Raw genomic sequence first — 12,867 nt, 5'->3', positions numbered from 1 at the left:
CTTGTTTCCCACTGTTTCTGGGTGGGTTGGCAAGAATTTGTCGACCTGCCATATGTTTGCTCCTTCTCATCTCCCTGGGAATTGCCTACTTTCCTTTTGTAGTTCCAGACTCCTGTCTCCCTCTCCTTAGTCCAGCATGGCACATAAGCCTCATTTGCCAATGTGTTCTCTGGTCTCAGGCTCTCAGGAAACCCCTGCATGTACGTAACATAACACATTTTCTCCTGTTAACTTGTTTTATGTTAACTTGATTATTAATCCAGCCAGAAGATCTTCCGCTGGGGGTTAGAAGAAAAATTATTGTTCTACCTTCTACAGAACCCATACAAATGTTATGGAAAGAGGTGATCTCTGAATAAACTAAGAATCCTTCAAGCACTATATCAAATTAAGAAGTCATCCCGATCCCATCTGCTTCTCCCCATTCTCATGCTTAATTTGTGAGAATGTAACATAACTCATCTTTCTGGTACGATGTAGACTCTCACCCAAGCAATTTATTGAAAAAAAGTCCTAATTCTTGTTTTGTTTGTTTTGAAATTAAATTTATTGGGGTAAAATTTGTTAATAACATGATATGAGTTTCTAGTATACAACTTTATAATACATCACCTGTATATTCCATTGTGTGTTTATCACCCAGAGTCTAGTCTCCTTCCATCATCTCATATTTGACCCCTTTTAATCTCTTCATCCTCCCCCATTCCCCTCGCCCTCTGGTAACCACCATCCTGCCATCTGTGTCTATGAACTTGTTTTTTATTCTGTGTGTTCCTTTGGTGTTGCTTTTTCTTTTATATTTATGTTGCTGAGCATATACAGTCTTTGTCTCAACATTTTCAAGAAGAGGTTGGAAGCAAGCTGAAAATAGGCAACTAACAAAACTGCAACTTTCAACTGATATAAAGGGGAAATGATGGTTCAGTGATCATTAATGAGGAAGGAAAAGAAATTAAGTATTAGTGTCAAAGTGTGACACTTGGTTGTCAGAAAGAACCTAAGTAAGGTCAACACAATTCTCCGCTGCAGGCTATGCTATTTGACAATAGTTCCAACTAAGTCACACCTAAATTATAGTTAAGAGACTTGAGTTGCTACTACTATAAGCCTGATTCCCTGGGCAAATGCCTATTTTTGTCTTTGCCAGAAGAAGAATCCTTGAACTGGTATAGAATTCTGCAGATCAGGCTGAGTTTTTGAAGCTGAGGAGAAGCTAAACAAATCTGATGAACTGCTTGGAGGAAATGACATCGACAGCTGACAGGAATAATGCAGGATGATCTAATCTATTTGAACTTTATTTAAGAACTGCATATTCCACATCAAAGACTGTGTTTGAGGTAAATAAGGTGCTGGCCTAGGAGGAGGAAATAACAATTAAAAAAAAAAAAAAAGAGAGAAATGCTCCCAATTTTCTGGGTCACCAAGAGTAATCGGAGATAAATCAATAAAAATTGGCAGACTCCAAAAGAAAATGTTTAAATGATATTCAAACTGAATTTTCCCAATATTCCTCTCAATGTAGTCTGCCAAAAATTTTAACTGATCTTTCAACTTTATCTCCTTTCCACCTGGCATCTGTGAGAGAGTGTGTAATGCTAGGGTGAACATAAGAATTCAGGTAACTTTCTTTGAAATTTTGAAATCTATGAAATAAAACTATATATATATATATATATATATATATATATATGTATATATATATATATATGTATATATATATGTATATATATATATATATGTATATGTATATGTATGTATTTATAATATTGGAACTAATCTCTGTCTTTTCCCATTTCTATACCTCTCCCTATCATAAAAATGTTTTTCAAGCTCATTATGGTTCTATAACAGTGTAAATTAAGGATGGAGAAAAGCATTAGATGTGAATTTTCGTGGTTTTAGTTGGGAGGTGATCCAAGCCATTAATGCCGTTTAAACACATTTCCTTTGGTACTCAAAATTGCAGCATGCTGTTTTCAGGCAATGTAATGCTGAAAAACAAGACTTTAATAACAAAATAGAGGAACAAAGACAAGCTACTCTTGTCAGTGTCAGTAGGTAAATAGCACTAATCTGTCTTCATTATTGCTATGCATGCTGTAATACCAGGTGGGAAGATGGGTAATATCTTTTACCATTATCCAAGAGCTAAGTACCACGCAGAAACGTAAAGGCAGAATTATCTTTGATCAACAAAATGGGGCAATCATTTCAGTCTAAAAATTGCCTCCAGAGGATTTTGACATCTTTCTGTTAAAATGTGAAGACCTCTCACTTCCCATCATTGTTATTATTTTACTAGATTATAAAGTTTGTTAGATTTGATTACTTAGCACAAGGTTTTCCTCAGTCAAAAATGAAAACTTTCAAAACAATAAAACATCAAGATTGGTAGATTTTTTTTCCTTTTTGTAATCTTTTAAAGAGATAAAAATTAATCTAAAAGGTAAGTAGGATAAATTGGAAGGTGAAAAATGCAACCTACAGTCTGAATTAAATCTGTCATTTTGTTTTTATATCCTCTTTTGAACAGTTTTGTTTCAAACCTGTATATTCTTGATTTCTTTTCAAGATACTACTTTTCCTTGACTTTTGAAATCTTGGACATAACCAAAATTTGCTAAAATCAACTTATTAAAATTGACCTCATACAAAACTGTTCAATGAATGACATTTGTCTTGGGGTTCTCTCCTTTTAGTGTCTCTTTCCACTGCCTCCAGACATAGACTTTCAATAACTCATTACATCCAAAACTAGCCACTGTCCTTCCTCACACCCAAGCCCCACTCCTTACCTCTACCACCACCTGCTACCTGTCCTGTGTTCCCTAAGTGAACTCTTCAGTCACTGAGCTATTAAAGTGAAAATACAGAGTTATCCATAATTCCATACCTAATCAACCTTCAAATGTTGTTGATTCTACCTTCTAAATATTTTTTGAATCTGTCATCCATTTTATTCCATTTCCATACATACTTTCCTAATTAAGATCCCCACTAGCTCACATCACGCTCAATCTCTTCTCCACCAAGTAACCAATGACCAGGTTAAATAAAATCTGATCATCTCACTTTTCTGTTGAAACTCTTCAATGGATCCTCACATGTTCAAAATAAAAGCCACATTCTCCTGTTGCTTACAAGACCCATTGTGATCTGGACCTTGCTTGTATCTTTAATTCTCTTTTATTAACAAATCTATTCAGTGACTAAGTATAATGAGTAGCTAACAAAATTATAAACATACATAGCAAATCTGGTCACCTGTGAGGAGTCAGTGTAACTTTAATGTATACCATATGAAAAAGTTTAGAGAGAGAAAGTTGGACCAGTAGACTGTGATTAATTCACAGAGAGATATAAATGACACGCTAAGGAATATAGATTTAATTCTGAAGGAAATGGAAAGCCTTCAAGGATTTTTGAGCCAAGGAGAGACATGATCAGTGCTGTACTTTAGGAAAATAAAGCTTCAAGCAATAGGTAAAATTAATTGGGTGGAATGTGCAAGACTGGATCAGGAGACAGTGAGGATGCTATTGAAGTAAATTAGAAGAAAAGTAATGAGAGCTTCCAATATGGTGTGGCTGTGAAAATGGGAAGGAAAGGATTTAAGTGAGAGTTATTATGAAGTAAAATCAATAATTTTCAGCAAGTGATTGGCTCTGGGAAGCAAAAGGAGAGGGAAGAGTCAAAGATGACTGAGGATTTAAACATAATGACCAGCAGGAAGATGGCACCATTAACACCTAAGACATATCAGAGAAGGAGCACAATATGTCCAACTCCAGCCATATTGGATTTGAGACATATTGTGAGATGCCATTTAAATAATGTTCAGAGTAGGAAACTAAACATTTTAGACAAATTATTTTGCATGTTATGTCAAAGGTTTGCACCTGATTATTATTATTATTATTATTATTATTATTTGAAACACATATTCCCTGTTGCTAATATAGGAAAAACAAAAACACATAGCCTGGACATTTATAATTCTGTAAGGGAATATTGAAATTATAGTTGGTGAAACACAAGGCAGGACCAACTCTATAATTTACAGGGCCCAGTGTAAAATAACAATTTGGGATCCCTGGTTCAAATAGTACTAAGTGTTTCGAGGTGACAACAGCAGAGCAATAAGCCAAGACCAGGGCCCGTCTAAGCTACTACATGGATGTCACACCTGTGAAGCCAGCCGTGATAGAAAGATAGAGTGTTCTACCTCCATTACTTTAATGATTACTAAGAAAAGAGAGTTCAAGAGTCCATCTTTGTTCTTCTATGCATTTCAATATGCACTTACAATTCTAATGGGGTACAATCAGCTTCACTCAATTTATATGTGTTTGGTGGAAACATTAGTCCTAATTCATCTTCTTTGATAGAACTCATGCATCTACTGTCAACAAAAAGATATGATAATTAGAAGAAAAAAAAGAAAGCTGAGAAAAGTAAAATTGCTCAAAAAATCCTCACTTTGGTATATCCCTCCCTATTATTGTGTCAGATATTTGATACTAAATCTTATAGTTAATCAAAAATTATACAAAAATCTGAGATATAGATTGGCACTGGAAAACTTAATTTGGGAGCAATCGCACTACTGATCTAAAGTGAAACTCTTGATATTTTATTTATTTTTAACAAATGTTATCTAGTTCATGTTATGTGCTAGACATTATTCTGAAACCTTTACAAATATTAAGTGATTATTCATAAAAAAAAAAAAAAAACTGAAGTAGGTCTATTATCCCTATTTCACAGGTAAGGAAATCAAAGCACGCAGAGATTAATTCTTTGCCCAAGATTATACAGTAAGAAGGAGCAGAGCCAAAACTTGAACCAGGGCCTTCTGACTCCAGAATTGATGTTCTTACATAATACACTGTGCCGTTCCCTCAATGTGTTACCGCTTTCTCACAAACATAAGCAGAAGTGGATTAAAATGTTATCTAATTAGAAAATTCCAGGAAAAATTATTTTATTTATATATAATATATGTACTATTTGATTGTTCAAAAATACTTTTAAATAGAATAAACAAAATTGTGAATAATTATTGGAAATGCCCAAAAGAGAAAAAGTAGAACTTCGGGTAAATTTTTAATAGAGAGTATTGAAGTCATTTATTATAGTATTACACATATGGACTGTCTTTAATTGGAATTTCTGTAACTCTCTACAATGTGACATTTAAATCAGTAAGTTGTGATCTAACATGTAAACTCTCTGATTTTACATTTCTTTTGGGGGAGAGGGGAATGGAGACTTTTTCAAATTTTTAATTGACTTCTTGGTTTCTTGCCACCTCCCTGACTTATGCCTAATACACTGAAAAGTTAAGGAATCTTTGTTTTATTTTTCCGTATTCAGTACCACACTGTAATACCTTTAAACCACAGATCTTTCAGTTTGTGTTTTCAAGAGGTTGAAAGTATGGGGGGGGGGGGGTATGGTGCTAATGGGGAAGTCACTGCGGGAAGAGATTTGAGTTGGTGAGCAGGCAGGCTTCTAGAGGATCCTCTCATATTAGTTTTGGGAGAATCTAGTTCAATGTACACATGCATAATTTTCTAACATACACGAGTGTGAAAGAGAACCCAAAGATGTACTATTAATACCTGTTCCAATTCACACTTCCTCTGTCTTCAAAATTTTCTAAAACTAAGGTGATCATCACATTTCCCTTCCAAAACATGGAGCACTTTTGAAAGTGAAAGGGAACATTACTGAAAATTTTACCCCATCCCGGCATGTATGTGCTACTCCTTAAAAGTTTTTCATTACATAAAGTACTATTACCTGGTTTTCTGCTACTTACCTTCAACTGATATAGTTGAGAACATATTTCTTTAGACACCAAAATAGATTGAGTTTGTTTGGTGCCCTTTGCTTGCCTCTCTTTTATGGATTTAGTCACACCTTCATATTATTATTTTATTTTATTTTCTCTGTCCTCCGACTTTTGACATTGTGATTTCTCTGCCGAAGATGCCAATAACCCTCTTTCTCTTCCCTCAAATGCTTATTAGTCCCTTTATTTCTGCAACTGATATCAGTTAAGAAACTAATTTAAATCCATTCACACTGAAGAATGACTCGCTGATAGGCTCAGCTGCCCCCATAATTATTTTTATTTTAAAACAAGGAGATTATTAACCTAAATTACACTCATTAGAGAAGCAGCTGGCATATAGGACGAAGTTTCTATGTATGTTCTGTCTGTGTGAAACTGACCACGTCACTCGTTCTCACCAGGACTCACTTTTATCCTTTTGAAAAAGACCAGTTTGGATTAGAAAATTGTTACAGCTTCAAAAGAAAAGTCAATATCTTATTATTATATAGCTGTGAGAAGAGGCTAATTTTGAGTAGGGCACTTGGATATTATACCTTTTGTGGAACACATGTATGAATAATCTGGCAAACCAGTTCTATACATTTTCTCAACTGTGAACAAAAAGGTAATAAAAAGTAAATATAACTAGTAGTTTTTAAACAAGAAAGAAAATTCTCATACTCAAGTTTTTCTGCTTGGTAATGAATTCCCCAAAGAGTTTTTCAGTTATTACCACATTGAGAATTAATAAGGAATGATTTATGTGGGGGATGACATTTGATCATTGTGTTCATTTGTTCTTTAAGGACAAACTTCAGCACCAGCAGAGCCAACAGCTGTAGAAACACAGTCTGCTGCAGGAAAGCCCATACCTGCCTGTGGAAGGCATCGGTCTACGTAGAAAACTTGGAAATTTCACTATAATCTAGGATTTTTCCTTTGAACACTTGCAACCGTGTCCTAAGCAAAAAATGACAGTAATTAAGGCTAGCACACCTCCTTCCAGCAAACTCAACTCCAGTTATAAAAAGACAAAAAAATATTGTCTGGATTTTAATTGGCTAGATTTGCCATCCATCTACTATATGTGATGAAAGGTTACCAGATGAAGAAAAGCAGCAGTAAATTCTAGTTATTGCTCAGGAAATTGCCATAGCACTTTGTTTTAAGTGAAATTCAAAGTGAAATGCTGTTAATAAAAGGGCTCATGGCATGAAAAGTTTATTTTAGAGTGGTATAATGCAATTTAGGGTGATGCTGGAATTCCAGGGTGGGATGTTAGACTATCTACAGAGCAGGAAATGGCTTACATGAGAGGAAACTAGAACATAATTGAAACAAGTTAGGAAGTATGGACAACAGGGAGTCTAGTGTTTTTGCAGCATTCTACTTCCCCCTCAGAATACTCACTACTAAATAGCTGAGGAAAAAGTTTGAAAATATGATTTACATCATGATATGTAGCTTAGAGATACATGAGATTTCAATCTGAAACCAATAAAGACATCATCTTAGTACTGTGTTGATAAATTTTTACAGAATGGTATAGAAGTTTGGAACCATGTTAGTTCTTAACTAAAATGGAACAACCGATCCTTAACTTGGCAAATGTTTCCTGTGTGGGCTCCAAATTCTTCAAACAACCTTTACACATATCCTGTGGCCTATCTTCAGGCAATATATTTTAATGCTAGGTTTTCATGCATTTTCCTAAGATGTCATTTGCATGAAGAAACATGAACACAGCCAAAATCTCAGTCCAATTCACATTGCTTTCAGAATCCTGGTCCAATTCTTTGTAGAGTGAGATTAAAGATTGCTCATTCATTTCAACACACAAAATTAGAAGATATTTATGTTGGATAATGGATACTTAATACCCACATGGGGATATAAACAGAAAAGCAAAACAAAACACAAAAACAGGCCCATTCTATTTGTGTACACAAAATGATTTCTTTGGTTTGGACCTTTGGCATCTATTTATAAAACATAGCTTTTTTTGTGACAGACTTTCTCCATAACACTACAATCATTTTTTTTTAAAGTAAATAATGTGCGTAAAAATGGGGAGCTTTGTCTCTTAGAGAGGCACTCAACAGATCACATAATGAATCTCTCTGAAATTTCTAATGAGTTCATCAGTTTCTTTGCCCATGTCAGTAGGTACTGTTTTTCTTGTGGAAAAAAAGACCTATTGCCATTGGCTTCCCGTGAGACTCATCTGCATGCTGCCATGTCTGTCACCATGCTATGATTTTTCTCCTGGACTTTGGGGTGCCCTCCATCATTCTGCTTACTTTTGCACTGAGCAGATACAAGGTAGTTTGCCTAGAGCAAATTTAATCTCCCTTTCTTTACTCTCCATGATCTGGCTACCTTTCAGGATTTCAATTCATTGTAATGGTAGCTGATAATGTAACATTGGAACTAAATAAAAGCATACACACATACAAACACGCATATATACTTACAAATACAAATAGTCAAAACTACAGGTATTGCCATTGTGCTGATGTTGGTTCCTGAAAGACTCCGCCCTCCACCTCCCTGCCTGCAGGTATATATGCCAACACTTTTTATTTTCTTAATTACTTTTTACCCATCAAAGTCACAGACTCTTCTGTTTAAAGAGCAGACGTCTGTAGTAACTTTCATCTCTGCATTACTAAATAATTACATTGAGGGCATGTAAACATTGCTGTTAAATGTGAACTAGACAGTTTATATAGTAACAATGCATCCTTTTCAAAGTTTTACAAAGCATGTTTCAGTACTCCTATCTCATTTGATCTTCAAAACAACTCTATTTCTATCCCCACTTCATGATGTGAAAAGTGAAATGCAATAAAGAAACAAGACTTGCCTGTGGTTACCAAGTTGTAGGCGTCAGAGCCAGAACACAGGTCTTCCCTATCCTGGTAAAACACTCTTTCTAGCACGTGATACTGCCCATCAAAGCTATTCATGATGTCTTCCGAGGATGTTCAATTCATAGCATTATTTGAACATGTTAGTTCATAACTTTATGCACATCTTCCTCAGAGCCCTTTGAGAAAGCAGTTACTTGTCAGCACACTTTGGTTTCTGGCTTCTTTTCACCCCGGCTTCTTATCACAATTATAGCCTGATGACTCAAGAATTTCCCAGAGCTGATATTCTTTTCTGAAATGAGTTACCCAGATCCTTTTTATGCATGGCTGCATGAAATGAAATGGAAATGTGAGATCGCCATCCTTTATTCTCTTGCTCAGAGTTAGGTCTGTGAGAATTTTCTGACAGCCTACTATGTGTCAGATACTGGGCTCTATGTTCTTAGATATGACTATTAAAATACTTGATACTGTATGAGCTCTGGGTGGCCTCAGACACCCTTCTGACCTAGGCATGGGGTTTTACTATTTTTTTCCAAAAAGAAAACTTGTTTAACATTTGCTGCAGCTCAGGTTTACTGATGTTGAATGCTTTGTAAATTTAATAAATACAGTTCAGAAGTTTCGATGTTGATCTTTTTATTCTTCTCTTATCTGCCAAGCTGCAGAGGTCATGAGCACTCTAGCATGTGACGTCAAGAAGTATATTGCTTGCCAGTCCCTGCACGGTTGACGGTGCCGTATGCAATCCAAAAAGAAACAGAATGAAGTGTTACCAGTAAAATATAGATACAGAAGTCTTTTGCCATGAGAGTCATCTTTTTGACCTGTTTCTCTAGATAATCTTGCTAAAATATATATGACTACATCCTTATATGTTAAGGAAAAAGTGTACCATCTCTGGGTAGTATCTTTAAAGATCGTGATGCATTACTTTGTGTTTTAGGAAGCTAATTCTAATATTAATGTGGATGTGAAATTGGGTAAATAGAAACAAAGAGATACGTTAGGACACTGTTGCTAAAGTCTAAACAAAAGAAAAAAATAGGACCTGAAAGATTATAGAGGCAATGAGAATAGTGAGCAGCAAAAAATTCAGCAGAATTTTGTATATACAGTGTTAAATATGGGAAGACATTTCAAGGTTTCTAGTTGAGAGACTTACTGCAAAATGATGTTCTTAACATAGATAGCAAATGCATGAAAATCAGTTCAGAAAGAACATATTGTTAGCTTCTAGAGAGATGAATCTAGGGTCACTTTGAAACACCTCCATTGGGTGGTGGTGGTGGGGTTAGGGGAACTAGTGCTCAAGAAAAGGCAAAAACGATGATTTAGGAATTACAAAAGTTTAAACTAGAGTCAAAATCATAGACATGTAGAGTGATAAGAGAAGTCTGCAGGCCTAGAATGGAAACCTGAAGAAATACAACTCTTAAAGAGGGGAGGGAGAGCCAGGAAAAGATCTGAGGGAGCGTTCTGATAGGTATGGGAAAGAACGAGAGAATGATAGTAAAAAGCTGAAAAGAGATTTTTTAAAATGTCAAAGGCTGCCAAATTCAATTAAGAAAATCACTCAAAAGCATGCTTTGAATTTAAAAACACTTTCCAGGCACCGTAAAGAGAGTAGTTTATTTAGAGTGATGGAAACAGAAGTCAGATTGCAGGGCACTGGGGAATGAATGGAGGAAGGAAGTGGAGACAGCTCATAGGAAACTAATCTTTCAAAAAGTTAACCCAAAGGACAACAGACAGAGGAATATTCATTGCTATGAAATATGTAAAAAAATAAGATTATTTAAAGTTGATGAATAAAAGTTAAAGTACAAAAACAAAAGCCATTGTAATTATCAAAGCATTATTATTCTTTCATATTTTTTATAAATAATATTATAGAATCAGTGGAGTCTAGGTTCGTAAAAGAGACTACTGTGCAGAGAAAAATCTATACCTTAGCAAGTATAGGTATTTAGCTTACCAGTTTGAAGATTAAATTTACAGAGTTATTCAGGACAGGTGGGAAAATATTAAGTAAAATCACTGCAATTATTTTCATAGTCTTTAGAAAAGCAGCAAATATCAGACTACAGACACTACAAAATAAATGAAGGTAGGGATATCTATCAAAACAGTAATAATCAAACAGGTCAAAATGAACTAAATTTAAGTAGACATTGTTATAGCAAGATCTCCAGGGCTTTAGTGGTTAGCTCAAGAGGCATTTCTATTTCTTGGTTTAAATACATCAATGTAAAATGTCATGGTCAGTACATCAAATTTGGGATAAAATGAATCTCTATAGATCTCTCAGAACACATTGTGCTTGTGGTTTTAACATTCACCATTATTTTAAAATATAAAATCCTCTATAAACATTATTTTGTTTATCTATAGATAGCTATTAAATCTGTGGTTGTCCAACTACCCTTTTCTCTACTTTGTTCTAAGGTAATAAATTTCACTGCGGACGTATGGCCTCCAGCTAGAGAAAACTCTCCACACTTCCTGGTGGCTAGATGGGGGTCCTTCTTGACATCATTTCCCCAAATAAAGTGAAAAAAACTTGGTTTCTCTTCTCTTGCCTTCTTTTCCATTGCTACCAGATAGAACAGTGATGTGCCTATGACCCAGCTTGTGGTTTTGAGGTCTAGTATTTTACATAGTGTAAAATGCATAGGTTTTAAATGGAGAATTTTGACCAAATGGGTGCATTCACCTATCACTCAAGTCAAGATGTAGAACATTTCCATTACTCTTCAAGTTTCTTACTGACACTTTTTCATCCATGTTATTGCATATACCAATAGTTAATTACTTTTCATTTCTCTCTAGTTTTCCGTTGTGTGACTATGCCATAATATTTTTATTCATTCTCTTATTGATGGGAATGTGGGTTGTTTTCAGTGTGTGGCTATTATGAAGAGAGCTGCTATAAACATTCTTGTTAAATTTTTTGTGTGAAGACATGTTTTCACTTTTCTCCAGTTAATACCTAGAATGGAATTACTGGACTATAGGGAAAGTATATGTTCAACTTGTATTATAGAAACTCCCAGACCAATTTAACCATCTTCTCTACAATATTTTAATAAATACTTGGAGAATGTAAAGGTTTTTTTGCTCTATGAGTAAAACATCAGTCATTGAGTGCGTTTCTTTATTTGGTTGATGGTAGAGGCTGTATTTCATTCTATAATGCCGGTTTGCTCATGGGCTATAGGACAAAAGAGGGAATAAAGAAAGAAGGAAAGATGAATAGGTCCTAAGGTTTAAAATAGAGACTTTGATGGGTTCTCTAGAGCAGTTTGATAGGAAATCAAGACCATGTACTTCTCTACGCACTGAGCTGATAGTTGATATTTGTTGCATTGGAAACAGCAACAACCCTCCGTTATAAGTGCTTCCATAGTAGCATTTATTATGGGCTAGGCACTGGGCTAAGAGTTTTATACACATTGTCTTATTTCATCCTTACTATAGTCCTACAAATTTGGTTTTCTCATCCCATTTTCATTAAACAATATATTCTTTAAAGATATTCTTTAATTTGCCCTGAGTCTCATTGCTTATAAATGACAGAGGTGGGATTTGGGCCTGTTTCCCAAGTTCATAATGTTTTAAGTAAGCACTGCTGCCTTTTAAGATCCAGGGAAGTAAATGAAATATGTGCTTTTCTGATAAGTTATTTATGTCTATGTTTGAATATTTTTTTCCACTCTTATTTTCAGTGTTCCATTTGAAAAGCTATAACCAAGCGTTAGCTAAATAAAGAAGAAAATCATTTCCTTTCTCAATAAAGACAGTGGAGTGTTACTTGTCCTATAGTGGTTTCTGCTACTAACCTGATGTGTGATTTTTACAAAATGTGTCTTTTGGGGCCCTAGAATCCTCATGTGTGTGGTGATGAGGTTGGCCTGGAGATCTTGGAAATCTGCGATGTTTCATATGCTGATATTCCTGAGAGTGTTCTATCTCAGAACTCTGAGAAGTCAGGGAAACTAAGACTGAAAGACAAGTGAAAATTCAGCAGGGAGGCTGTGGAAAACCATAAACGTGATCCCTTCTTGACCTCAGTTTTCCTTCGCCGTTGGTATTCATTTGATTCAACCCCCCAAATCCCAAAGGACAGTGTTCCACAAACAGCATCAG

Source organism: Rhinolophus sinicus, chromosome 17 (genome assembly GCF_057876585.1).
Source record: "Rhinolophus sinicus isolate RSI-liver-muscle chromosome 17, RSI-T2T, whole genome shotgun sequence".
NCBI lineage: Eukaryota > Metazoa > Chordata > Mammalia > Chiroptera > Rhinolophidae > Rhinolophus > Rhinolophus sinicus.
This window is presented reverse-complemented; position numbering follows the sequence as displayed.